This window comes from Athene noctua, chromosome 14 (assembly GCF_965140245.1).
Source record: "Athene noctua chromosome 14, bAthNoc1.hap1.1, whole genome shotgun sequence".
In the NCBI taxonomy this organism is placed as follows: Eukaryota; Metazoa; Chordata; class Aves; order Strigiformes; family Strigidae; genus Athene; species Athene noctua.
In genome coordinates this window covers 13,164,996-13,192,641 of record NC_134050.1, presented here as the reverse complement: position 1 = coordinate 13,192,641, position 27,646 = coordinate 13,164,996, and the positions used below count along the sequence as shown (strand labels likewise).

At 38.5% G+C, this 27,646-nt stretch overlaps 1 protein-coding gene across 3 annotated transcripts in view; it reads right to left on the bottom strand.

Moving 5' to 3' along the window:
• LMO1 (LIM domain only 1) overlaps positions 1–27,646 on the bottom strand; it is a 280,507-nt gene that overhangs the window by 242,686 nt on the left and 10,175 nt on the right. For all 3 annotated transcript variants that reach the window (XM_074917919.1, XM_074917918.1, XM_074917921.1), the window contains exon 2: positions 18,632–18,698. The gene's annotated coding sequence lies outside the window, so the exon portion shown is untranslated. The remainder of the gene's footprint in view (positions 1–18,631; positions 18,699–27,646) is intronic.

The window sequence follows — 27,646 nt, the reverse complement described above, 5'->3', positions numbered from 1 at the left end:
CAATGGTCTGATTGTAAATCTGGATCACAGCTGGATGCCACAAGCAAAATAGTGAAATGAGTAATAGGAGGAAGGGAAAAAAACAACACTATTACACACATTAAAGAATCATCATTTACATAAACACCTGCTCATACTTAAATCTTTTGAAAGACAATCATTTTAAGTCCTGGTAAACACTGCAACGCAGTTTGTTAAGGGTCAAATACACTTGTTTTTTTTCCCCTCACTCAGAATGCTGTTGGGATCAGAATCAGCAGATTAAAGAGTTGTTGTCAGCTGTTCTGCCCAAGGGAGGATTTTCCTTGTGATGAGGGGCTGCACCTGACAAAATGAGAGAAGTGGAGGGATGAACACCCATAACAATCATTTCTCTAATTCTGATTGAAAATTCCAAATGACCATCAGTTCTTGGTATATTTTTATTAAGTCTCACTCGACGACAGAAGCCTAATTATTCTTCCTATTGACAACTCCTATAAGTAAAACTAAAGTTTAATTCTTGGATGCAGTCAGCAAATGGCAGATTCAAGATGGAGAGTGAAACACTGCCCTTAATTCGCGATGTCAAGCCCTCTATGGCCACAACTATGAGACAGTTAATCAGAGCTATCATCTCAGGTAACGTGGCAGCTTCTGCTTGCAATCAAAAGCTGCTTTCACACCAAGGTACAACTCCACATGAGGCTGTAACTGAAGACAGTGTGCCACTGTGCACTGCAGGGGGTGGGGAGCAGGTAGAAGAATCATCCCATATTTTATTGGCAAATAATGATTTGATCAGATCAGAGGACAAATTTTAGCTCAAGGTGAAGTTGATATCATGCTTCTTTTGAAGATGAAAGGAAATGACTCTGTGCCTGGCCCTCTTCACTGCATCTCATCAAGATGCCTGGGACTTTAAGAATATGTAGATTCTGACTTGGCCTGAAATCTTGTTCTAGGGCTCAGCACTGATATTTAGACTTAAACTATCTGGCTTTTCAGCAACTTCATCTATGGTTCTGTTGTGATAGCTGACTTCTAAAAAAAAATAGAGGTTTAATAATAGACAATTAAAATCTACGTAACAAGGGTCTTATAAGCGTAGACACAGTTCTTATTCAATTAACAACAGTCTCTGTATGTTCCAGTGTTCATAGTGGGGAAAAGAAAAAAACAGGGCAAACTACCCTTCCATTGATAACACATTTTTACCATTTGCAGAACCCTTGCATGCAAGAAAAGACAGATCTTAACCCTTAGGGTCTGAGCAGCTATTCTGCAAGACACTGTTGCTTAGTTCATCCTGCATTCTCTCTTGCTTATAGCAAGATAACAGACTCACTTGAAACCTTTCCTAACAAAAAAAAGAAGAGGTCAGAGACCAATGTCCAAATTTATAGGGGTAAAATGTTAATTTGGGATTGAAACGGTTAATAAACCATACCAAAGGCAGTTTTAATCACATGAGGAAGTCTAATTAAAGAAAAGGTTTTCACAGGGAGTGTCTTTGACCTGTTTGTTCAAAGTTAAGACTGGTGATTGAAGTCTCACTGCAGGGATTCCAGGATTTGAAAGCTTGGGGATTCCCCTTTGGCCACCTTTGATTCTTACTAGATTCCCTACCTCATGCAAAACCATCACAGAGGTAGATCTCGAACCTTCAGGCCTGACCACAGCTTTACCGTGAAGCTGCTCTGCTGTGCTGCTCACTTTGAAAAAGCAGCCTGGAGCAGGGGATACAGGGCACAGTGGCAGGCAGCTCCTACCCCTGACAACGCCTGTAAGGACCAACTCCCAAGTACCTATATGCCTCTTCCCTGACAAGGCTCCTTTCTGACTTGTGCTTGCACTGGAAGATGTTTGCTATCAGCCCATGCTTCTGCTGTGGTGCAGAAACCTCCCAGAGAAGTGTTACCTGTTTGTTTTCAAGCACAGTAACTTACAGCAGCTTTTGCTTCATAGGCTGCTCTGCCCCAGAACCTTCTCCATTCAGAACAATAACCCTTAATGTCCCTCCCAGAGCACAGGTCCTCCATGAGAGAATGGAGAGAGATACTTGTCCTGAGCACTACTCAGTTTGGATACACTTTTGAGATGCAACAGCAGGACACAAAGTTAGACTGGAAAGGAGATTCTGTGAAGGTAAAGGAAGACTGTAATGTTAAGTCTGCCGCGCATAGTAATTTCTTGAAGCAGAAATATGTACCTGGCTCCATTTCCCAAAACGTTGTCAGAAACCCCAGTATTTACTTATCCTAGAAGTTTTCCCTCCCTTTTACCCTCAGTCCATACCTTATAATGTTTTAAACATATGTCAGGCTCCCTCCATGTAAAAGGATCTTTTTGAATTTGTACAGCTTAAGAAAAAGATAAGTTGATGGAAATGGATTCAATTTCCCTTCAAGAAATTTTGCAGACAGTGTAAATCACCTGCAAGATCCTGAAGATTTTCTGTTGCTTTAAACAACTAAATTTAAATTTGAGAGAGTCTCAGAATTTAACTGTTCTTGAGCAGAGTCTGAGCAGGTGTAAATCAGCCTTGTTTCACCAATCCCAGTGTTTGCAGTGCAACTTCACATTAAGGGACAGAAACCCTGAAGCACAGTCAGCCATCTTCTTAGGAGTTATAGCTCCTTTCTGGAGAGCAACTGTCATAATATGTTTGTACAGCAGCTAGCATATCCAGGCTATGACCTTGACTAGGATCCCTACACAATTAGAAATAAAAATTATGTTAGGAAGCTCTGGAAAGAACATTATTCTACTTAAGGTTAGGAATAATTTAACCTCCTAGAAATGAGTTCAGATATGCAATTCTTAAACAGCAGAGTGGGAAGATGTCAGGCACTGCAAGTCATGCATGCACTGGAAAACATGCTTTAGGTAAAACCTGTCTCCTGAGTTCCAGCAGGAGAAACAGGAGAGTCCTAAGACAGAGCTCGGCTGGGAGGAGAGTGCCTATGCACAAAAATTCGTGTTGTAAACCAAACCTCATTCAGTCATTCTTGGTGATAAGCTCATACAGATGGGGTGCAAGCAGGGGGCCTTTCTGTGTGCTTCTGTGTTTGAGGTTTTGTAGAGTGTATCTCAAGGAATACAAAATATGAAGTTTTCTGAACATGTGAATTAAGAACCTCAGGGAGCAGAAAAAATATTGATTCGACACAGTATGCTGTTCAGTACAGAAAAGTACAGGAGATAATCATCAAGGGTAGATGCTTTCAAACGTGCATGAAACCCCAGGGTGGGACTTTCAGTAACTATTAGCAAAGCTTGTAGTGCTCAAACAATTGTCTCATTCATTTTAAAATGGCTTTACAATATTTAATTATGACAAATGTAGAAAGGACTGAACACCTTCACCTTGACCAAGTGCAATGCCGGTCCTGCAAGATACTATTTGATAGAATCAGGTCAATCCTCAGTTCATAAAAACAGTAGAAGAGCTACAAGATTTTTTGTTTGTTTTGAAATGGGCAAGGGCTGTTTGGTTTGTAGTAAGGAGGAAAGGTTTCTAAAGCAAGAACTAAATTAGAGACAAAAATCTTAACCAGAATTAAAAAAAAAAAAAAAATTAGTCCAGCTCAACCTTATCTGACCTATCTACAAATCAGTTTGTTCTTTCCCTCCAGAAACTCTGAGGAAATTATTTCAGATGACTAGCCTCAAGTTTGACAGATGTCTAATATCCTGTGACTGTCAGACCATTTAACATGTATTTCACATGTTACATGTGTGTTTCTTGGAGAGGAAAAAATGAAATGAGGGTGATGGAAACCTGAAGAAAAGGAGGAGGTTGATGATGGGCTGAACAGAGGAGATAAGGCAAACTATTAAATTTTTATCTTTATATTATCCTTCAGCAGGATCAAAACAATGATATTTTTTCATTTTTATATTATTCAGAAATAAGTGGACATGAAAACTGGTTGGAATCCTATATAGAAAACTTCATTTTTAAATGATTCATAAGAAGTTACAAGCATATGAAAACAGAAGTTTGGCAGAGTAGACCAGAAATCCTCAACCACAGTAATCATTTTCCAGAAAAGCCGAAACAAGAGACTTAATTTTATACAAACCACATAAAAATCTGGATCTCTTTGAAAGAATAATCACCATTAACATGAAAGTTCTCCCTCCTCTCAGTAGTTAGTGTAGGAGTCACTGTAAAGCTAGGATTTCTAAATTCATTTTAGAAACTTCAGAGAAAGAAAAGATGAGGAAAATGCACTGATGTAGTCACATGACTCTCCAAGGTCCACACCAACAGGAAATCATAGTCAATTTTCAAGCAGAATCCTATATGGATTTCTAACAATTACTAAACAAGCTCTGAGTACCCAATCTACTTTTAAAAACTGAATTAAATATGCCAAAAAGCTGTGAGAAAAATTCCAGGCCTCCATATCTCCGCACTTATGGATCGATAGAGCATTCATGAATCCAACCCTCTGCAATGGCAAGGATCTGAGCATTCTACATTATTACTGCACTGTAGCTCATTTAATGCTGCAACTATAGTTCATTTAATGCTGTGCTGGCTTCTCTTGCATTTTCCTCATATAAAAGTTAAGTATCCACTACAAAAATGAATCATCTAAACTCCAGGTAAAAGCTATCACAGTATGAAAGTAGAGATCATGCTGTGAAAATGATATCAAATGTTATATAAAAAGAGCTATCCTATTGAAAGTGTTTGTGGTTTGTAGTTTACCTCCTGTTAGCGGCTCTCTCTGTATTGATTTCAAAAACCTGTTCAGAAAGCTAAACTCAGAATTTTTATAAAAGTATTTGAAGAGTGCAGCCTGTTAACATCTTTTTATAAGTGAAAAAATCATATATATTAAACACATGTACACACAAACTACATTAGAAGAACATTAAGGTTGCAAAGCCAAGCACCCAGAAGTTTTAAAGTGCCTTAATTAAGATCCTCTGCACAATCTTAATTCGGCCCCCACCCTGTGCATGACCAGGATGATACACTGTTTCATTGCACAAACACCTCTTCACAGATGATCCCGACATCATTCATCCCAAACCATTACTTTGAATTTGTCCTGAGCAGCGAAGGAGACTGCCTGCATACACAATCTTAATTCTCTCATTGCAGAGACCAGGAAATGGCAGATAAATAGAGCAAGGGACTAAGCCAGGGGACGAATGGTCGCAGGGTTAAATCTCTTGAGTTCTGCCCTTGCAGATTACAGCTAGTCTTCACCACCGGTTCCTAAAAAAACCTCCTGCAAGTTATTTGTGCTCACCTTCTCATAGCATTCATTATTTGCAGTAGCTTCACTTTCTGTGTCCTGAGAAAGGGTACCCAAGAAAGAAGTCCATATCATAGCAGACTCTGCACCCATCAGCCACAAACTGGAGTCAGTGGGCAGCCTGGTTTGAACACATAGCGTGACTTACACTGGGGAGAGCTGGGAAAACATCAGGCTCCTGCCATCTCAGACTCAACCACCCTGCATCCCCTTCTTCCATGTGCAGGAGTAAGGGAGCCTTACCACACATCTCAGAGCAAGTGCACTTCGAAAATAAATGTTATTGTTTGCAAAACATGATGCAATGAAAAACCCACAAGGAAATCAGTAATTCTGTGTTCAGTCTTGGTCTTGAGCAGTATACAGTAAGGCAAACCTGGGACTACCTGTGCCACAGTGAGAATAAAACTACATAAAGCTGCACTCATTCAGCAAACACCTTCTACTTACTGCACAGAACGATGCAGGGGTCCATGGGAAAAAGCAGTGTGTGACCATGTAATTAGAGACAGTATCAAAATGTATACACACAAGGGGGCCCAATTAAGGCTTCATAGACAGCATTATTCTTTTTTCTTTTTCTTTTTTTTTTTTTTTTTTCGTGCTTGGTTTTATTGCAACATTCATGGTTTTGTACCCTTTTATCTATAATTTCATAGGTTGTTAAAAAAAATACAGAAGGGGAGAGGAAAAAAAAAAAGCCTGAAAAAAATCTATTGTATGGAACGGCACTGATACTGAAATACAGAGCTGGTGCTTCATGGTCCATAGCAGAGGCTTTGGCCACGTGAGTGGGAAGATCAACAGTAGCCTGCACACGGAGCAAGCTGAAGGGACAGCTGAGAGGCACACGGGTTTCCCAGGGACCTGCTGCAGCACAGGAACACAGGGCACCATGTATCTTGGCTTTCCCTCTCAGGTCTAGAGGTGAATGACCTTTGGTCACCATCTACTACTTTCCATTGCAAATACTTTTCTCTCATGTTCTTCCCCACTCCCAGTCTTTGCCTCATGCCAATATTTTTGCAAATTCAACCCTAAACTACTCCAGTCCATTTCTCATGCCAGTCCTCTCTTTAACACTGTACTCCATGGCTTGTTCAGATTCACCCTAGTAGTATTTACTTCTCTTTTTACTCCTATTTGTTAGTTCTGGTCTCTCTCCAACACATTACCCTAAGGTTCCCAATCCTACCTCTTTTCTTGCTGTGTCCTGCCTCAACCTGCATTCACACTCCTCCAATTTTCCTGTCATCTCTTATGTCAACAGTAGCATTTCCCTTCCTTACTTCCACACCAGTTCTTTCTTGCTCACTTTTAGGTCCCAGTCATAGCCAAGTCTTTTTACAGTTCTTCAGTTAAGTAGATTTTCCTCCTCCTCCTCAGCATCAGCAACAGTAAAGAGAACCTTGAATCACCAAGAGCACCTCCTTGGTTTCAGCCCTACTGTCCTGCTCTGTGCTCAGGGCAGGGAGCCGACTGCCTCTCCTCAGCATCCCCAGCAGCATGCTGTGCTGCTCTGAGCAGGCATACACTTGAACCTCCAGCACTTGATGCCACAGTAGCCTAAAAATCTCTGAAAAGTAATCCCTGATAAGATTTTGCTCAACACCTGCAATATGATGCTTGGCATATACTATACAGATGATAATTTCAGAGAATTCAGCTACTACCAAATTTCTACTGATCAAGTGAAAAAAACAGATTTTTCAGTGTTCTTTTTAATGGATTTTCACTGGAATAGCAAAAGATAATGACCCCACAAAAATCTTTAGATTAAGGCTGAAGAACAGTGTGATGGATCTTATTAAGTATATACAAGAACACACAAGATGTACTTTGCCTTCTTTACTTCTGGAAAGAATAGGAACTTTTTTTAAAATTTCAAACAGAGAGAAGTGGGCTGATGCAGGCATCCAGAAGAGAAAATTTCAGCACAGATAGTGCTGAAATAAGAAACTCTAAGTAATGTTTTAAAATAGGTCACTTATGACAACATTAACTGTTATGCCATTAGCTTCTTTTATTGTACGTATAAGCAGGAGGGGAAAAAGAGCTTGTATATGCATTTATAGACTTGCATAAGAAAAAAATCTAGTACCTGAGCTAGGTACCAAGAACTTGTATTTGACGAGAGTTAGGCCTGCCCTGAAACCCATGTCATTCATCACATTAATTCAATATGCAGGTCAAATACCAACTTAGAGGATGCCCACAGCTTCCAGCAAGGCCCCATAGCTAGCAAGGGGAACTACCTCCAGTGTGTCCTCTGCTCCTCTGAGACACTATGATCCAGACAACTAGTATGGTTACACAACTAGACCTGGGAGCCACTAGTCCTTGTTGCCTTGCTGCTCCATCACACTACAAGAGAGCCAAGTGCCTAAATACAAAGGAAAAGGTAATTTCTTTTCATTACAGTAATTTACAGAGCCTCCATAATGCCCAAATATTTTATATATTACACAGCCAGTATTCTGAACATTACCTGAATTAGAGAGCAAGCCATATGCAGCTATGCTTAGAGCATAGTCAGAATATACATACAAATGCCAAATGTACACCTATAACACTAACTCCATTCTCTAAAACAACCACTTAAGGAAAGCTATTTGGAGTTTGCCTGCTTGGAGAAATTAGATATCGCATACTTGAAAGACCAGTAGTTACTTATGCCCACATATATGCACCTGAAAATCACTCTCAGCTCCTTCCACATGTTGGAAATACCAAAATTCCTCATCTGCTTCAATTATTTTTACTTTTAGCTTTGAAGTAGTACTTCAGGCTTTTATATGAGATGAACAAATTGGCACCTCACCTTACTGAAGCCATAAACTCTCTGCTTGTCTGAAGAATTTGTCCCCCAAAAGCTCTCTAATTCAAGCATGCCTAATATCTCTTAAAAATCATATTTCTCAGAAAATTCAGTATACAGAAAGACAAATTAATCCCTGGAAGACAGATATCAAATGAAGCACGAGGATTCAAATTGCAGAAAGCCTGCAGAGGAGGCCGGACTGAATCCAAGCAGAGTGTCATTCATGAAGGTGGAAGGCTGCGTGCTGAGCTGCTGTGATGCAGTGCTCCATGCGACTGCTGAATTTGCAAAGGAAACTAGAACTACTCAAGAACTCAATACAGATACATTCATAGACATAAGGTCTGATGTGAGGATAACTCAGTTCAGCAGAGAATCAGCAGAGATTTTTTTTTTTTTGGCTCTGCAGTTAGAGCACTTCTCCATCTTTGACACTACTGCAGTGTTCATCAGCACCCTGTGTCTACAGAAGATGCGAGGGTTGAGGGAAAGAGCAATGTGCACCATAGCACCAGGTAACACAGACGCTAAAAGAAACGGTGTTTTAGCCGGTTAGCCACTAAGTGGAGCTACTAAGTAAGAAAGGTAAAGGAAACTTTTGTTTTGATTCTTAAATCAGCTTTGATGCTGTCCTAAACACTGTTTAAATCCCCACTCAAAAAGTTTGAAGGGTCAAAATAATAGCTCTGTGACAAAGTAATTGTCCTGGTCACGCACTTCTATACTAGATTACCTGCTGCATCTTACTGTACTTAATAAATGGTTGAATTATTTTATCTTAAAAGGAATCATTTTATTCCAGCTGATTCCCAATCCTACTTCCAATAATTGAGTTGTATCACACCCTGCTGTGTGCACCTACAAGTGCACAGTCATGACTAAGACCGTTGTGAGAATTTTACTACAGCTGAAGCTCTTGAGGAGAAGCGTCTGAATATCAGCTGGGGTTGCTCACTCACTGGAAGGTCAGGAGATGAAATATTAACTCAAAAACTGGGACTGCTCAGCCACCGAAGCGTTAAAATGCCACAATGCTTTCTGAACGGAAGTAGAAACTCTGCTACATCTAGGGGATAGGCTGAGTTTTTCCCTGGCTGTCACTGTGAAATTATCAAATGGAGCTTCAGAAGAATCCATTTTGTTCATCTGTCTTCCAGGCTGATAAGAGAGGCAGAGAGATGATATCAGTATGTTACATACGGTGATACCACACAGCCTTCTCTCTGTCGCTCCCAGTGCAGAAAGCACTGTCATCCAAGCCCAGTGGTGTCAAGGAAAGAGCTCTACCATGGCTGAAGCTCAGTCTTGGCAATGCCAGAGTGAAGCAACCTGGAAGCTGCACCCAAATCCAGCTGCTGTGAGAGTGGGCTATCACAGTTCCTCTAGCAGCAGCATGGAGATTCCTTCACCTCACTTCCTACACAGCTAGGACTGAAATAATTTACTTTATGCACAATGCTCATTTGTACTCATGATACACTCAGCAGAGGTTTGGTTTTTTTTTTGCAATGTCCTCTATGTAGGGCTGCATTTTAGGGTTATCATGAAAACTCTACTTCTGCAGAAAATATTATCTATCAAGTGCTATTTTTCAGACTCAGCATCCTTCAGTAGATCTACGATCTATTGTAGCGGTTCCACACTACCATAAGAAACCTGATACTCTTGCCTGAACACTGAAGAACTGGGGAATTTGGAGCTGTTCCCTCCATCTCCCGCAGCCACACAGCCATCACTGAAGTCATGATAGTTGCATCTCTCTTACCATGACCATGAGGTGTGCAGGTAGAGCATTCTTAATGAGTAGCCCTCAGCGCTATAGCAGACCCTCTTGTCTAGAATAGGCAAAAACCACTGGTCCTCACAAAAACTACAAGTGTCTTGTATTTATAGAGAAGTAGGGTCTTACGGGAAATTGCATTTATGTTGTGGAGAAGATGCAGTACTCGGGGAGAGGCTTAATTTCCTGTATAATGAGGACATTTAGAAGCATCTCATTCAGATACATTGAAAGGAAAGAGTAATAAGCAGAGTCACACATGGGCCTAGTTCAAAGCACAAGGAAATCAGCTAGCACTGCAAACTCACTGCACAGTTAAGACAACATCAGGGACTGTGGTCATTACCTCTTCTCAGGAATGAGCTGAAAGAATGTGTCCCTCTACCACAGTCAGTAGGAAGAATATGCAAGAGCTGAGCCTGACTCAATATTAAGGGTCAAATTAAGGTGGACCATTTTATTAGAAACTCAGATCTCTGTATACAGTTCTAAGCAGAATATTTAGGGATGTGAATCTAGCTATTTATCATGACATCTTTGATTAGACATGCAATAAGCTAGCTTAATACCTTGTGATTTCCATATGCACTAGCCCATGACAAGGCATTCAAGTTGTGACTTCACTTAGCCAAAGAACAACTGCAGTGCTTGTGAATGGACAGAAATGGAAAATGCGTGTCCTCTCCTTACTCCCACTTATGGTGGGAACATGAGGAGAGTTCATTAAATACTTTGCTGAACATATTCCCAAATTTTGGGATTGGATTTGGCTGCAATGCATAAAAGAGTATGCTTTCCTGTAATTATGCAGTGCTCCAATAACAGAACATTTATAAAAGCCCTAACTGGAATTACTAGATAGCTCATTGAAACTATTGTCTCTTCAAAGCTATTGTAGCACAATCTTCTACTGATTAATTGCACAGAGCAAGACTTCTGACTTCTAAGATCCTTCCCGAACATTCCCCTACAGTATTGCCATCAGTTCCATGAGTTCTTAACAATTTAGTCCATGAAAGATGGTGAACTTAAAAGCTTCTTTCATCAAGACAGGTCTGTTAAAATTAAGTCGTGTGGTTCCCAAACATTAAAAAAAAAAAAATTCTCAATAGAGCTTTGTAATCTTTTCAAATTCTAGAAGGTCACTTATGTTTTCAAGGCCGTTTAGCAAGGTCAGGTTGTAATGAGCTGCAACTACTTTATTTGTGATTTGTGGCTCTGAGGGATTAATTGTCCCCACTCTGTCTCATCCACAATCTAAGGCCGAATTGTCAAAATGATCCATGGCTTTCGTCCCCAGGCCCATGGTTTCATTATTAAGGTGCGCTCTAATCGATAGTAGCATTTTTAACATTTTGCCCCTTACGTTTTATCAATCCTTATTATCTAATGACCAATACTGAACTGGCACAAGGTTTTTCAGAAACACACTGACAGATTACAACAGGCAGTCACATGCATTTGTAATTAGACTTCATTACCATTATAAGTGCTGAATGGGAGCAGAATAGAAAGGCAGAAGGAATGCACCCAGTTCACAGAGCTCGTCCCATTTCTTAAGAGTCCCTGCATGAGTCTGTCTTAACATTAAAAAAAAAAAAAATTTAAAAAGCTCAACAACAAAAATTTGGGATCTTTTTCAGGTTAATATGTTCAATTTATTCCATTCCACTAGTCTAAGTGATATCAGAAGCTTTGAGAACTAGCCGAAACTAGTTTTGTTTTGGCAAAGAAAACACTCATTGCAAAACAAAGCAAGTCTGTTACATTTAGCATTCTTAAATTTGATTATTGGAATTACTTTGATCCTTTGTCACAGTTTCATCTGTTCTTAAGTTGATGAGGAAAACATTAATATTAATTTTCATTTTCCCCTCTGCTAGAAACTGGAACTATGACATATAATACTGTGTCTCCTTATCTAAAGTCACTACTGGTTTAGAAAGAAAGCTGAAGGGACAGATCCTCAGATGGCGTAAGCTGGCCTAGTTCCGCTGAAGTCAATGGAAATACGCTAGTTTACATGTGGTGAACATCTGGCCCAATAGCGGTCATTAACAAAATATTGCCCAAGAGTAACATTTTCTAGGCTACAGAAGAGCTGAAATAGTTATTTTAAATTCCATAGCATTCATTCTCCCTCCTTTTCTGTGAGAAGCGAGTCCTGGGCTGTCTAATGAAATGGCATGCTCTGGCCTTCTGGCTTCCTTATTCAGGGAATGTGGCCACCTTTCCAACCTGACCTTGTCAAAGCAAGCAGCTTCCATCTCTGGACAGCATGTTAAACTGCAGGCTACACACAAACACATACACGAGTTTCAGTAGGAACAAAATGTGACACTTAGCACTTCACTGACAAACCCAGAGCATGCAGTGATTTAGAATTGAAGCTAAATAAGGTAACATTAAAGAAAAAAAAAAAAAAAAAAAAAATCAATATTAGTCCAAAATGAATTTTCAAACACAAATCTGAATGAAATACTAGTTTGTCATTTCTGAAAATACAGAATTATTGCTGGCTTCAATAAGCCTAGAATATTATTTACCAAGTCTTCGAAGTTGGTATTTTTGTGAGAGTCTGGTCTGTATGCTTTCAATCCTTATGATCATTTTTAGAGTCTATTTTATTGTATTTCCCTTCTCCAAATAAGTTCTAGAACTGGTTGGGAAGAAAATCTCCTACAAACTTAGTCTGCACACACCCAAAACAGGAAAGGCTGGCATGACTCCTTGATTTCAGCAGAGACTTAGCCATGAATTCTAATACTGGTAATTTAAATGTCAGTGCAGTCAGTTCATTGATGATCAATGCAGGCAAGAAAGAAGTGTTATAAAGACTTGAATGACGCAGCTTGACTGGCATCTTATTCCCTATCGTGAATCAGCACACCTAAAAAAATATCACCAACGCTATTTTTCAGTTATCCTAACACATTAGGGGATAAATAACTGGTTCAGACGATTTCCAAGGACCAGCAGTGGTTTTTTTAAGATGATGGACAACAAAGGCCTCAGCTAAAGCAAAGGGAGACATTTCTGCCTATGACAATTCCAACTTTAAAAGGATACTGCAATTTTATGAAGTTTTGCTCTTAAAAATCTGTCCTGTTTGTACTGTTGTGGCTATAGGCTCATATTCTCCAGTCCAAAGTGGAACAGAATATTATACATTACTATCTGAACACATACTTATTGTAAGGTCCTGCAAAAACTTTCTGTATTAAAGGACTCGATAGCTTGGGCTTATGTTGACTTGTGTTTGATGAAGACCACTTCAGTAAGAAACACCTAACTTCTCACCCTTTGGCTTTACCAGACAAGAAAAAGAGACTGACCATTTTCCTGGAGAAAACAGCCATTCTGCTTACCTCACCACTATTCTCAGAAAAATCCAACAAATTGGAAATATTCTCGACACTCATGTAATGTAAGCAAACTTTTCTGCTTTGCAGAAAAGGCCAGAGACACATTTCAGTGTTAAGATTCTCTACACCCCACCCTGCCAGTTACTAACCAAAGTGTTTATCACCAGGGCTTCCCAAATGAAGGAACATGCTTTACAACTCACACTGTGCCTATGGATAAGGGAACTGATCCTCCCTTATTACAAACAACAAAGGTGGTCAAGAGTTCTAGCCATCACTAGATTATATTTGTCAGGTAGGCATTTAATGGCCTCTGACTGCTGTCTAAAACATCTACTTTTAAAGGATTTATTGCTCTTCCCAGCCAAGAACTTGTTTCTGTTCTGTATCGTCAGTACTCGCCCATTTCCATTTCTCTCATTATAGGCAGTTATATTACATTTCAACTATTGACTTTTTCATCTAACATCATGGCAACGTACAGCAAAATTTTGCAGTACCTGCAGCAGCAACCTTATACAGAAATTAGACAATTATGTTCAAGAAAAAAGTTGCAATAAATTAACTTTGCACTCAAAGTTTTTCCCATAATACGTTGTTTGTGGTTTTTTTCAAAGCTCACTTGAAAATGTATTTTAGACACGTGCTAATGAAAGACAAATCTGATAAGACGGGGAAAAGGAAATAAAGAAAAAACAAGGTAGGTGGTGTTTGAAGCAAAACAAACATATTTAGTAAGTTAAAGCACTATAAGCTCACCCTGTACTGCATTCCCTTTATGAGGCACAAAAAGGAATACTATACAAAGAACGTCGAGCCATCATATCTGGCAATGCGAGTTTTAAAGAATGTTTTGGGTCAAGATAACCAAGTGCACTGACAAAGATGTCTGTCTTTCAAAACAGTTAGTTGCTAAGCACAGAGAGAATGAGATCTGACAGTTAGTACCCATGCAGTAAGTTGACTTGTATTAGCCCTTATAAATTCACCTTGGTCTCCTAGGCTTTGTACCCACATGGATGTATTGGGCATTTTACTTCCAGGGCTTCCTTACTACTACCAAAGCAGGGCAAGTGAGAACAAAGCACACTTTTCACCTGAAGTAAAACACTAATGTAAATGTACTCTTAGAGAAAATTTCGGGACTTAGAAGACTGCTGTCATTTAAATACTGCCTTCGCTAGAACAACTAACATAGCAGCATACATCCTTCCATTTCACTTCTTGTCTTGCTTCTTCAAGAAAATTTCCATTGTGTTTGCTCGAGTCAGTTACTAACGATAGAACTTGAATTCAACAAAACCAAAGTAATTAGGCCAGCAGCCATACTGTATCCAGTTTTTCCAGGGCAACATTGTCAAGCCTGAGTATTCAATTTCTATACCCAGAACACTCTTGCTTCTAAACATATGACATTATTCTTTGCTATAACAGATAGAGATAAATCCACTTACACAAGGAAATAATTTTAAAAGGATTTTATAGGAAAATAATCACATGCAGTCACTGAATCAACACGGAAGAATTAGAGAAATTTTCCATCAACAAAACATTGGAATAACACCAGAAAAAGACCAAACTTTATGGTTAATCCAACAGTGATGAGTATATTCTCAAAACAATGAATATTCCAATTCCTGGATGGTCCACAACAAAGAAATACCTGGCTAGTGACGGCACAGCCCTCTTAACAGGCTAACCCTGTCATCATTCTTGTGAGGGCAAAAATTACCATGCCCTTGCATTAAGTGAGCTTCTAAAAGAGTTGCTCATACTATCCTTTCAACAGCCTAAGAAATTTCACTGGACATCCGGCCCTGAAATATCTCTTAAACCCCATGCAAATACATATTTTCAAATCATAACAGCGCTGTGATTATTACGGTATTAAATTCAGGAAGATGTTCAGTAAAATCAGAATATAGACCTTTTCTGATCATGGCGGTCCTGGAAGGCCATCAAGACTGCCACTGTGTTGAAATTCAGAGTAGCTAGAAAGGCTCCAATATGTTCCCATATAAACAATTTCCAAGGAAATAAGTTACACTCCAAGTGAACCAAGTCAAAAATAGGTATACAAAGTTTCTTGCCAGCCATCCCAAACTAGGGAAGACAATCTCTGATTTTTAGTTAAGTTAAAATGCTTTACTCTCAAAAGAATTATCCCACTCCACCATTTTCAATTGCGTTGAAAGTAATGTTCCTATTTCAACAGTCTTACCTGCCTCCAGATTGCAAATAGTAATGACCACAGAAGTACAGGGACGTTTGCCCTTTCACAAGATTAATATACTTAGTTTTATTCCATTTTATTCATCTTTCTGATGAAGGATTTTCCCTATTAATTAAGAAGGCCTTGCATGATAAGAAATAGATTCAATAACAGAAATTTAAAAGCCAGACTACATTTCAGTTGTTTTTCTATGTGGTCAAAAGGTGCCTTATAACAGCAATATTATCACATAGCTGTATTACAGTCAAGCTTTTTCAGTTCTTAAAGCTCTTACACAGAAGAGTCTGAATTCTATTCTATTCTATTCTCCTTGTGGCCACTCATTTTCAACGAAGAGAGATGATAGGAGTGAAAAACAGTCTTCAGAGGTTATTTCTGAGGATTTAACACAGGGCTAATTGAAAAGTAAGTGTAGGTGAAACAGCCCACTGCATGGAGATGATTTTGTTGAGCATTTTTATTAATGCAAGACTTCCTTACTGAAGTGCTGGACCTCCTTCGTCAACATGGTTGTACACACCAGATCGATTAGCAACATGCAGGCAACTCTGGCAATTGCTCAAAACTGCCTAATTTCTGAATTGTTCAAAGAGGGCTACAGAGTGTTATACAAGACAGTTACATTTAAATTATACAAAGGTTTATTGATGTTGTCTCTTTAAAGATACTATTACTATTACTGAAGTCATCAAACAAATCCCATTCAAAGCATGAATACTGCCTTCTATGCATTTTTCTTGTTTTCTTTGGAAATTGCAAGCAGTCAAACTCATACACATATTTCTCCATAGAAGAGTATTTCACATGGTAGGTAATATTGGACAATGTTTAAATAAGAAGAGACTTAGCTGGTGGACATACAAGCAAGAGAAGGTGCAAATTTGTATCTTAGATTTTAAAAGTTTAAGCTTTCTTCCTATGTATCTGCTCAGACGTTTGTTTTGGGGTTTTTTTTAAGAAAAAATCCTCTGGTACATTCAAGATGCTGGGACAATCTATGTTCTATTTTTAGAATCTGTCAAAATAAGAAAAAAAAAAAAGGGGGGGGGTGAAGAAGGGTCACAGCTATGTTGAACCACTGAGCCACTTTGCCCTATCTATGACTGTCAGAAAATTCAGAACAGCCTGTAACCAAAAACATCAGCTCAGGTATAAATTCACTGAACCAGTACGACCCCAAGCACAAAGTTCTAATTATTATATGCTTGGCAGGTTCTCTGAACAACAGAAAGTATAAAAGAAGTTGTAGATAATACTGGGACTTTTTTCATTCTCCCACATCTGGGGATTTCTGGCAGAAGCAAAAAGCCTTCTTACTTCTATTATGTTCAAATTGGTTTGTATTTACAGTAGTTCAGCATGAAAAGTATCCTGTGACCTAAAAGGTTAAAAATAATCTATCATAATATGGCTGAATGTCCAGGCCATTTCCTTTTTAAGCAAACGTCTTCTGATTGTTCTTGTTTTTCTAATTTGTAAACTACACACAATCATAACTTTTCTCTAAATATATTTGTAACATTAAATCCTTCCTGGATTAACTCTGTTAATAGCAACCATTATATAAGAGTACCACCACTCATTCTCATACCCTTCTCAATTTTTAATTTTTTGTTTGTTTTTTTTTTTTTTTTAAACAGATGTGTTTTCTGAAATACGGCAAGGATTTTGATTACAAATGTAGCTAGGTGTTCAATTTCACAGACATTCTCCAAGACCAGCATACTTTTCTAGCTTTTAAAACACTCCCTCTTCTCCCACTCTGTTTTGCTATGTTTACCAGACTAGCAGGGTAGCCACTATCTATCTACACTCTGCAACAAAGCAGATGGGGAAAGGAAATTTGGGCAACACATAACAGAGAGTTATCTGCTTTTGAAAAAGTCCCACAGCAACTTTTAACACTCAACAGAATAAAATAAACCTTCACTTTTAAGATTCCACAGTAACAAACCCTGGGATTTTCTTTTTCCAATTAAAAGAAAAGCATCTACTATCAATGAATCTAAAAAGGAAAGAAAAACCTAAAACCATCGCTGCTATCATTCTGCTTGGGGAACCCCAAAATTTCTCAGTCAGACCTCAATTCCCTCAAGAAACAGCCCCACTGGAGTACCCCTGAGGGAGCCGTTATTCAACACCAGTATGGCTGGCAGAGCCTGTCCTTATTAACACATGGTGAGATTCATCTAACCTAGCTTTAGATATCAAAAGGTTAGACATTTAATTCTGAGTTTGTCACCGCAGGCTTTTCTACAGTCAATGGAGAGAAACAGGTATCTCCAGGGGGCAAGTCTTCTGACCTGCCTATTTTAGGCTAAGATGAATCACTCTCTGAAGGTGCCCATTTTTCCTCAATTGACTGTAACATGAATCTAGGGTGACTTCCCCAGACTTCGATATCTACATTTCTGATACCTTGGTGAAGACATCTGAATTTCACCTACAAATTTCAGACTCAAACCCAGCATCTCTGACAAATTAGCGGTGTTAAGTACCTGTTCCTTGAAACAGAAATTTTCACAAACTCCCAGATTATATTTCAGTTGACTTTCATAATCCTGTCCCCTATAAAAACACTGCCAGTCATAGTTTCAAGCCAATAAATTAATACATTTTAAAAAAATTAAAAGGCAAAAATTAGTTTAACTCTGCTGCAGTAATAATGCTTTGGTTTCTTCTTATTCAGACCTGACTTCCACAAGATAACTTTTCTGAATCCATCAGTGAAGCACTTTCAGTACAAATACTTTTGTTATTATAAACCAAAATGCAACAAGAATCTTTCATAACTACATTTTTCTACTCAACAGCCTGACATGAAATTTCAATTCATATTATCCTTCATACCTTCACAGCAACATACAGATTAAGTACAGGACACCATCAAAAGAGAGAAATTGTTTCATGCATCTTCCTTTCATAACAGAGGTCTTTCAGCTACGCATTTTTCCCATGGGACAAGCTAATGTTACAAATTCAGAAAGGTCCTTTCAATTATTATTTTTGGACAGACGATCCGTTAGAGCAATACTCACCATTAGCACTGTACTCATGGATATATTCTATACCTTAAGGCTAAATGACCCATCAGATAGAATCTAATCCATGATCCATCAGCATTTAACTTAAATGACAGTCCTATATGTTTTTCCTTTAATAACAAATTCTTACCATATATGTCTTTTTCCACAGATGCATTCCCATCTCTCTCACCGGATCTGAACTAGCAACACTGGTTCTGTAATACAAAAACATAAAATGTTTCTTTAAGTATTATATTACCACCTTGTTCACTTTATATATGTTTTGGAAGTTTTTTCTTGTTTTTTTAAAAAAAGCTATAGCTAATGAAATAACTGCTAGAATAGTAGGTAAATTATATACAAGAAAAACAAAATGGGAAAAGGAAAATGAAAACTAAGAAGAAATACTCTATTTGCTACTAATGAGAGCTCCTTTAGAATCTTATTCATTTTTAATATATCACAACTATTATCGCTAAATAAAATGTTTTGACATGACCAACTAAAACAATTTTTTAAAATCTGTTTCATTCAAGTCTATCCATTTATTTCAGTCTGCCTTACCTACAATATCACTCTATACTCTGTTGCTACAGTGCAATCTATTTGCCAAAAAATGTGCCTACATCAGTCAGTCAAGTTATTAGGTACCTGATTACTGATCATCTTGCAGTTACCCTGTGGCAGATTCTCCTCTCCCACTCACACAAAGGCAGAATCCAGACCCCAGCGTGTGCAAAGCTGTGAGTGATGCTAGCTCTAGATGTGTAACTGAAATTGGAACTGTCATCTACCAATTCCTATTCACTTCCTGAATTTTAGCACATTTTAAACACTGTTGTCCCTAACTACCTGCAATCAGATGCTGCACTTAACAGTACTTTTAAGGAAGCACTCTGCAATATTTTTGCCATGATTCATAATAACAGTCCCACAAAGAAACGTAGTTAAAGCATAGGCTTAGCTGAAAGCCCATGGCTGATCTCGAATGGGAATGCCATAGTGTTTTCCTCAACAACAAAACCAGTGAATACTCTACATACAGATCTAAAACATAAATCCCTAACAATTTATTTCCAAAGCAAATGTTTTATTTACTTGGCTACATAGTTATCAGGGGGAATCACTACCACTACATGCTGAATTTAGGAGACTGGACAGAACAAAAATAAACTCTTCATCTACCCGGATAGTGAAAACATCACCTGTTACACTGGAGGCAGCACTGTCAAGCACCATTCCACTGAGCAGCCTTCAAAGCAGTCAGAAACCTCCCTGAGGAGCAGGTACATCTAATTGTCAAGGTGGTACCTGTATCAACCTAGAGCATCAGGCTCTGTCCAGTTTCAAAAGCAATTATATCGCCTATTTAGTGGATCCTGTATAATAATAATAATAATCATCTCTGTGCTCCTTAACAGACCTATCGGCTGAATTCAACATATACAAAACTTCAGATGACCAAGCCTGGAAGGGCTTCCAGTGCACATCAGAGCAAAGGCTTAAAATGGAGTGAGCTCACATAGCTCTTGAAAAAACACTTAAACATAAAGTTTGATTCTTCACTGTATCTTAAAGAGCCATCCCAGTTTTGGGAGCCCAAGTCTGAAGGAGCCAACAAGAACAGAGGCAGAGGCAGACAGCTTTTCCCCAGCAAGGGCCCTATAGACTCTCTGCCAGGGGTCAGTACAAGCAGCCAGGTAACAGTTACTAGGTTGTAACCGTACAGCCCACAATAAACTACAGGAGAAAGGAAGCATATGCTGATTAAGATTGCTTAAAGTTAACAACTGAACTTGACAAAACTGTTGCTTTGTCTGAAGGTCTGTCATTCCAACACATTCCCAAATCCCTCAGCTCTGTTCTGTCTGAAGGTGTTACATTCTCTGAGCACTAATCCACCATCAAATATATTTCTTAAGAAAAGCAGCAACTATTTTGTTCATAGCATTATTTTTATAGATGACTTTAGGTTTGATTCCCCTTCACACTCTTAATACAATAGTAGCTAATGGCCTACAAATTTCAATTAAAAAATCACAAATATATTGTGTTTGTGTTATTTACAGAACAAAAATAAAGACTATGTTTCTGGAGGATGGGAGCAAGATGCAAGAACTGCTTTTCAAATGCAATAAAAATAATAATTCTGCCATTATGCTGAGACTTTTCACAGCAGGACAAGTTTTTATTACAAAGATATAAAGTTCTCAGAATGCAGATTTATAGGGGACATGATGACACTAATTAGAAATCCTTAGGAGTGTCCGCAGAGCACAACTTAAAGGCATTGAATGAATCTGCAAAATTAATCATGAGCATTTGGAAATGTTTACCCACATGCTACTGGTTTAGTTAAAGTCAGTCAAATTTTAGGAGCAGGTACCTAGTTTTTATTATATCCCTGTAAATCTCTCTGCTGTGGGTTACTGAGGACAGAAAAAGAGGAGGCAGTATCTGCCCAGGTATACATGATCTGTTAATCACACCACTTGGAACCCTGGCTCTCATAATAAAATAGAATGCCTTGATATAAAACTAATAGTGACTCAGAGAAAATACTTTTTCTGACAGGTGTTGGGAGGTACTTGCACAAACGAGCTAATGGTCTCTTAAATGTATAAAAGAAGGTGGTCAAAAGTAATTTGTCCCCAGTCTCCACCTTCTCTCCCAGTCCAAATTGCTTTCATGTTGGCAATACTTTGACAATAGTAAAGATGTGAAAAAGTTTGGCCCCACCGAGATCAACAAAGAAGTTTCTACTGAACTTGCTGGAGACAGAATTTCACTTGTGAAGAGTAAAATATCAAGGTTTGGTCCCCCTTGCTCAAGTCTGAGATCAAGCATGTTTCTGAAGTGATGACTGCAGGATACCTGGAACTGGCATGTTCCATGCTGTGCTGTTCCTGTTCATGCTCAGGAAAGCAAGGTGTCTGTTTTAGGCTGTATGAGAAAAAGGCACCTCTCATAGGAGTAAATATTGCACTTGGTGGGTGGAAGCTATTCCCAAATGAAAACAACCAGACCAGCTATATTGTTCTGCTGTCTAAAGTTCACAAGAACCCTCCAGTATAAAATGTTTCTATGCATTTCACTGAATAATTTTCAGCCCTATGAAATATTATTCAAGTAAGAATTTAACTTAATATGAATATATGCAAAATACAACATTCTTTTCATGCAAAATATATTCACTTATATTGCTTGGGAGAATGACAATATATTACTCTGGACTATCAAGTCTAGAATTCTACTCCACAGAGTATGTGAAACACTTAACAGCAGAGAAACAAAATCCCCATACACTTCACGCATCACCAGTACTAATTATGCAATGTTGCAAAAGAAGGTAAAAAAAAGGCAAAAAAACCCTTTCTGTCCCTTAAGCTTTCAATTTGCTTTCTTAAGCACTAAGTATTTCACCCTATTTTTTTAGCTGCAGAAATAATAACTAGAAATAATTTTATAATATTTTCATGTATGTTCAATAAAAATTGAAAAGTATCAAAAACCCTATACCTGAACAATAACAGGTTGATGTTTACTGAATAATGCTTGGAATATATAAAGAATGTCTTTTTAAAACAATTCCAAGAAAATGCTATATTCTGTAGCTTTTGAATGGAAGGGGACAAGCGACTGACAATTTTTCCTGTAGATTAGGTAGAAGATAATTGCAATAGCTGCTTCCCTCTTCCTTAGTAAGTGAACCAGGCAACATCAGGACCTCACCAAACAGGCAGCAGTGACTATCAGCAGATGAAAGAAATCACCACAGCCTTTTTCAAAGACCGGCTCTTAACCTGCTTCAATGACTTTGCAGGCAGCCTACCTGGTTTGTTTGCAGCTTTAATACACTGGTGGCTACTTATGCAAAAAAGGCAAAAACTAATTAAATTTGTTTATGTATGTTATCGTGTGGAGCACTCATTTCCAGACATCAAGCTATGAATCATTAAATAACTGCTAAATTGGTCTCCTGGGATAGATCATGCCTCAGAGTTGAGCAGGCCCCCATCCCACCAAAGCCAGGTGTGCTCTGCAGCGAGCAGGCATTAAAACTGCTTTAAAGGCCATGATTTGGGTACGCAGCCAGGTCTCACACTGTGAGGTGAGTGGTAGGAAATCATGAAAACAGTGACAGCCCTCCTGTCAGAGTTACTCCTCTGTTTGATTAATGAGGGCATTTGAAAGACAATTAGCCAGAGCAGGTTTGGCTGCAACTAGCTTATCAATCAGGCACCCTCTATTCAAAGCACCAGTGCCTTCTTTTGTTTTTTGTTGAAAAAGAATTGTATCAGTGATACACAAACAAGAAGGGACCTTTACGTATTATTTAAAAAAGGAGAGCAAAACGTAACACATCACAACTGAAATAGTAAAAAAAATGTTTTGTAAGCCACAAGCCACCAGTTACTGGCAAATCATCACCACAACTTTCACTTCCCTGGATTTTTAGCTTGTGAATTCAAGGCTACACAACTACATCAAACACTTCCAAGTTTCACAAGGACAAGTTTGAGCTAAGTTTTCAACAACAATGAAACTCAGCCACAAAGGATCACATCTGTAACAATTAAAAAAAAAAAAAAAAAAATCCTTCATTAGAAAGCCTGCTGTGAGCCCTACTCTCTGAGCTTCAATATGTTTCAAATACGAACTGTTTCAATTTTCAAAAAATGAAATTGTTGCAATAATTCATCAGTTTGATTTATTTATTAGTAATGTAACCTTATTCCTTTCCAACTACCAGCATAGGTAGAATTTAATATAATACTGACTTCTTGGACACCTGCTGTCCCAGGAGCATGTTTCATGTTTTGGTTTAACTGAGAGCTTTGCTTCTACTGGGGTAGTCCTTGGTCCCATGTAAGTGATCAGAAATATGCAATGGTCTATTTAAACCATGTCAGTGCTTTTCCTGAAGATCTGCATTTCTATCAGAGCAGTTTTTATCAAACTAAGAAAATTATTATTTTTGCCTTTAAACAAGTAAGAACCAAAATAGCAACTCCTGTACTTAAATTACTCTAGTCACTAGATCTGAATAAATCCAAGACTGAGAGTAGGATTGAGACTGAAGTGAGATGCACCACTTTTCCTTTCAGTTAACTCTCTCTGGTAATACCAGACCAGAAGTATTTTTAATGCATGACTAATGTAGTACTAAGTGAAAATATATGTAATGTTAAGAGGCTAATTTTTTTAACCTTGCTATAATCTATTTCAAAAGTAAGCCTAAAAAATAGCTGCATTGTGTGTGTTCGAATATGGAGCTAATAAAATAAGAGTCAAATTAACCTCTGGTTAGATTAGCTAGACTACAAAGACAGGGAGCTTCAGTGCCGCCAAAAAAAATCCTCTGTCAAGCTTCCCTATGTTGGAAGTATACAATAGTCCAGCAGACATGGATAAGGAACTATAATTGTTTGTAAAAATTGGGAACAGTTCCCACTGAGAACACACAGCTTGTCACCGGGTTAATCTGCAAAATCACTTTTGTTAAAATCTTCAGGCACCTCAGTAAGCCCCAGCAGTGGCACCCACAATGGGAGCACTGTTGTAAACTTGCCACTAACAGTTTATACCCCCTGGCCCTGATCCAGGATCCACTACAGAAAGCTGAAGGCTCTTTCAATGGATTTTAAATTGGTCCCTGCACTCCTCTAAGTCACAAAGGTGGTAATGAAGTATTGGGAGATGCTAACAGAAAAAGAATACGTAGTGGATCTAAGTAGGTGGTGGATAACCAGTGATTCCCCATGTTCTGACTGAGAGAGTGAACAGTTTCTCGTTTGTCTATGGCTTTAATTGTAAACAAAAAGGGACAAAGGCCTAAGTGGTGTGGCATGGCTCCTGTCTGTGGGCCAAAGTCTTCCCACCCCCACCACGGGGGCAGCCCTCATTCATCCTGCTTATTAGAAACTGTCTCTGGCCTAGGCAAACCCCTGACCCACCTGGGCATCATCGAGGAGAGGGCTAGCTGGCATTGACAAAAACTATGCCATAAATGTGGCCGCAGTGAAGCCCTATGAACGCTTGTAGCGTCACATTCGAGGCCATGCCTGGTCTTGCTTAGTTTACTAGTGCAGACATAGCTACTCTATTCTACTTTAACTGGATTCGGGACACACTAATTGGCTCCTTGCAAGGTGGTAAATGTTATGACTGTGCTTCAGCAAGAAAGTGGGAGTGCTGGGATAAATGCAGGCTATAACCTGCGCTACTAGCTTGTGATCATTTCAGGGTAGGGGAGATCAAGTGGACAGAAATAGGTCCACTATTTTTATACAGATTAATGCAGACTGTCAGCTTCCTCCAAATAACAAAAGGTTAAAAGGACCCTGGGCAAGTGACAGAGACATTGGGTTTTGTCACCACCTCTAGAACAATTGCCTCTTCCTCCTCTTATTCTTCAGTCAGAAAGCATCCAGACACTTTGCTTTCTCAGCAGTTTGAGGAAACAATGGCATGAACAAGAACAAATATCCTGCAACATATCCTAGGTATTTCAAATTTGAGGTTGCTAGATGGTAAAAATAAAGTAAATTAGGGCACTTCACAAAAGATAGATTCTTCTGCTTCCCATCAGTGACCCACAGTCCAGCCAGTGCCGTTTGTTTAGCTGGAGAGAACAGCCAGAAATGCTTTTTGTAGAACACAAGCAGAAATATTTACTAAGCAGAGATGATTAGACTATAGGTTTGGCCGTTACATGGATTTAGATGTGCTATCTACTTTTCTGTGATGTCCATGGAGGACTTGCAATGTATTCTGTCTCAAAGGCTGAAACCTAAGAAAGACTTTAAAGAAAACGTCAACAGTTACAGCAAAGAAACATGTCTTTCCCTTATTTTCTAAAAGCATCAGATTGCTTTCCAGACACAACTGCAGACATTTTCTTTCCCCTACAAGCCCCTGTACGTTTCCCCAATTGGTTTATTCTTCTGGAGCACACTTAGGGAGAATTCAGTTTCAAATCCAGGAACACTGAAGTCTTTGGTAAAGAGCAACACATTTCAAAATGTGTTTTGCTATTTGGTTCAAAGAACCTGTGCAATCAGAAGCAGCAAATAAATTTTGCCCCTCCAAACCTGCTGAAGAAGATGCAAGATCCACATGAATGTGTAGGCTTTCCCTGAGAAAAAAAAAAAAGCGAACGCTTGTTGCAGCCATGATTAAAGAAATTTATTCTTTCACTATTTATTTGAACCTATGGCTCAGGCCTAGTAGTTTAATTAACATTCATAAATTTAAAAAAATAAATATATAAAGACAATTCTGATCACAAGGTGCATAAAAATGACCTGTATCCTTCTTCCTTGTGAGAAGTTGGAGAAATGCTATCTATCTAGGACAGATGGCTTTCACCTGAGCGAAAATGACAGAATATGCATCTTGGTTGACATTCCATTAACTACAATTTAGAAATTCTTCCTTAGCCGTAACGCATTTTTTAATGCAAGTAAAGTTTACCTTGCTAATTGGTTCACTAAGTAACACATCATTGTTATTAAAAGGAGAAATGAAAACTTGCTGACCTAACATCCATGGCTATGATTATTCTTGTCAATTATTTTACATTGGGAAAGCCAAACAAATGTTCTATATAAAAACTAAATACTGCATTTGGCATAACTTCAAATTAGCTGTCTCACTGTGCTTATAGCATGCAAATTAAGTGTCCTGAATAAGCATTAATCATCATAATAGGCTAATTATTGTCAGTTAGCTATCAAATAACTTAGCTACTACACCTTGCAAAGAATCTGGGAAAAATGCTAATAAGAAGATTCTGGCTACCTAAAAGCAAGAAATGAACATCAGAATTTTTACCAGTAAACATTTTTTAAGACAAATATATACCTTATTTTGACAAGTTTGAGCATTATCTTCCCACATACATAGGCTTACTGTCTTTCAGTAAACTATATTTAGTCCAAAAATATTTTTGTATGAAGATGTCTTTGCATCTATATCACTTAAAGACTTGATGAGTTTTAAAACGTTAATTAACATGTTAATAAACATCTAATCTTTTCTCTAGCCATGCACATGGCTACCACAGTACTTACAGATAGCAAAGGTCTTAAAGGTTTTACATGGAACTAAATATTTCAGAAGGGACAAAGTACACATGAATGTAGAACTATTACTTGGAACCAGTATGTTAGGTCCTCAGAGTATATATTTAATAAATGAGTTATACATTCTTGAATGTAAATGGACATCCAATGCTTAAAAAGAACTGAAGCATTTCTATGAATACACAAATGCTAATGTATTCAAAATTAACTCTTACACATTTAAAAATACCTTTAAAACAAACTTGCCATCAGGTTTCAGGTAGACTGGCTGGTATTTGTCTGTAGCATTTATGAGGAAGAGGTTCCTCATAAGTAGATTCATTTATATCCTTCTACACAACACATTCTTCTCATTTATTTAAATAGTTTCCCCAAGGTGCTCACTGCTGCAGTACTCACGTTCACCTTCAGACTGCCTTCAGGACTGGGAAAAGGCATTGGCCTTATTTTACAAATGGAAAGCCAATGTACAGAGTATGATTTCTACAGCATCCCAGAGGAAATCCACCCCAAGAGCAGAGATCAGAATCTCCTCTCCCTCACCACCACTGCACCTTCCAGTATGTTAAAAATGACTCAAAGTCATGCAGAAAAGCTGTGTGAAACCAGTAACAGCTCCAGGACACGTGAGTCTTCCTTTACTGCCTTGACCACAGACCATCTCAGGGGAATGCTTCTGTACTTATTTTTTTCCCCAAGAAATCACTTGTGTGCCTTAGTTTTTCTGCTTCATAACATTCTGCCTGTAACACTGAGCTAAAGAAGCATGAAAGACAAAGACAAGATGCCTCCACAGATAATATGAAGGGTCTGTAAGAGAACAGTGAGAAAATTATTGATTGGAAAACAATTACTCAGTTGTAGGAGGTAAGAATTACTTCCCAGCCCACTACTGCCACATCCAGGGATCCCACTGGCCTTTCTGAGCACATTTCCCTAGGACCTCCAGCTCAGCACTCTTGCCACTGTGACCTCAAAATCTTTTAAAATGACTGTTTCACAGGATGCAGTTGCCATTTCTGTTGACACTTGTCTCCTTTGTACAACCTTATACTTGGGTGTTTAAAAGGCATTTT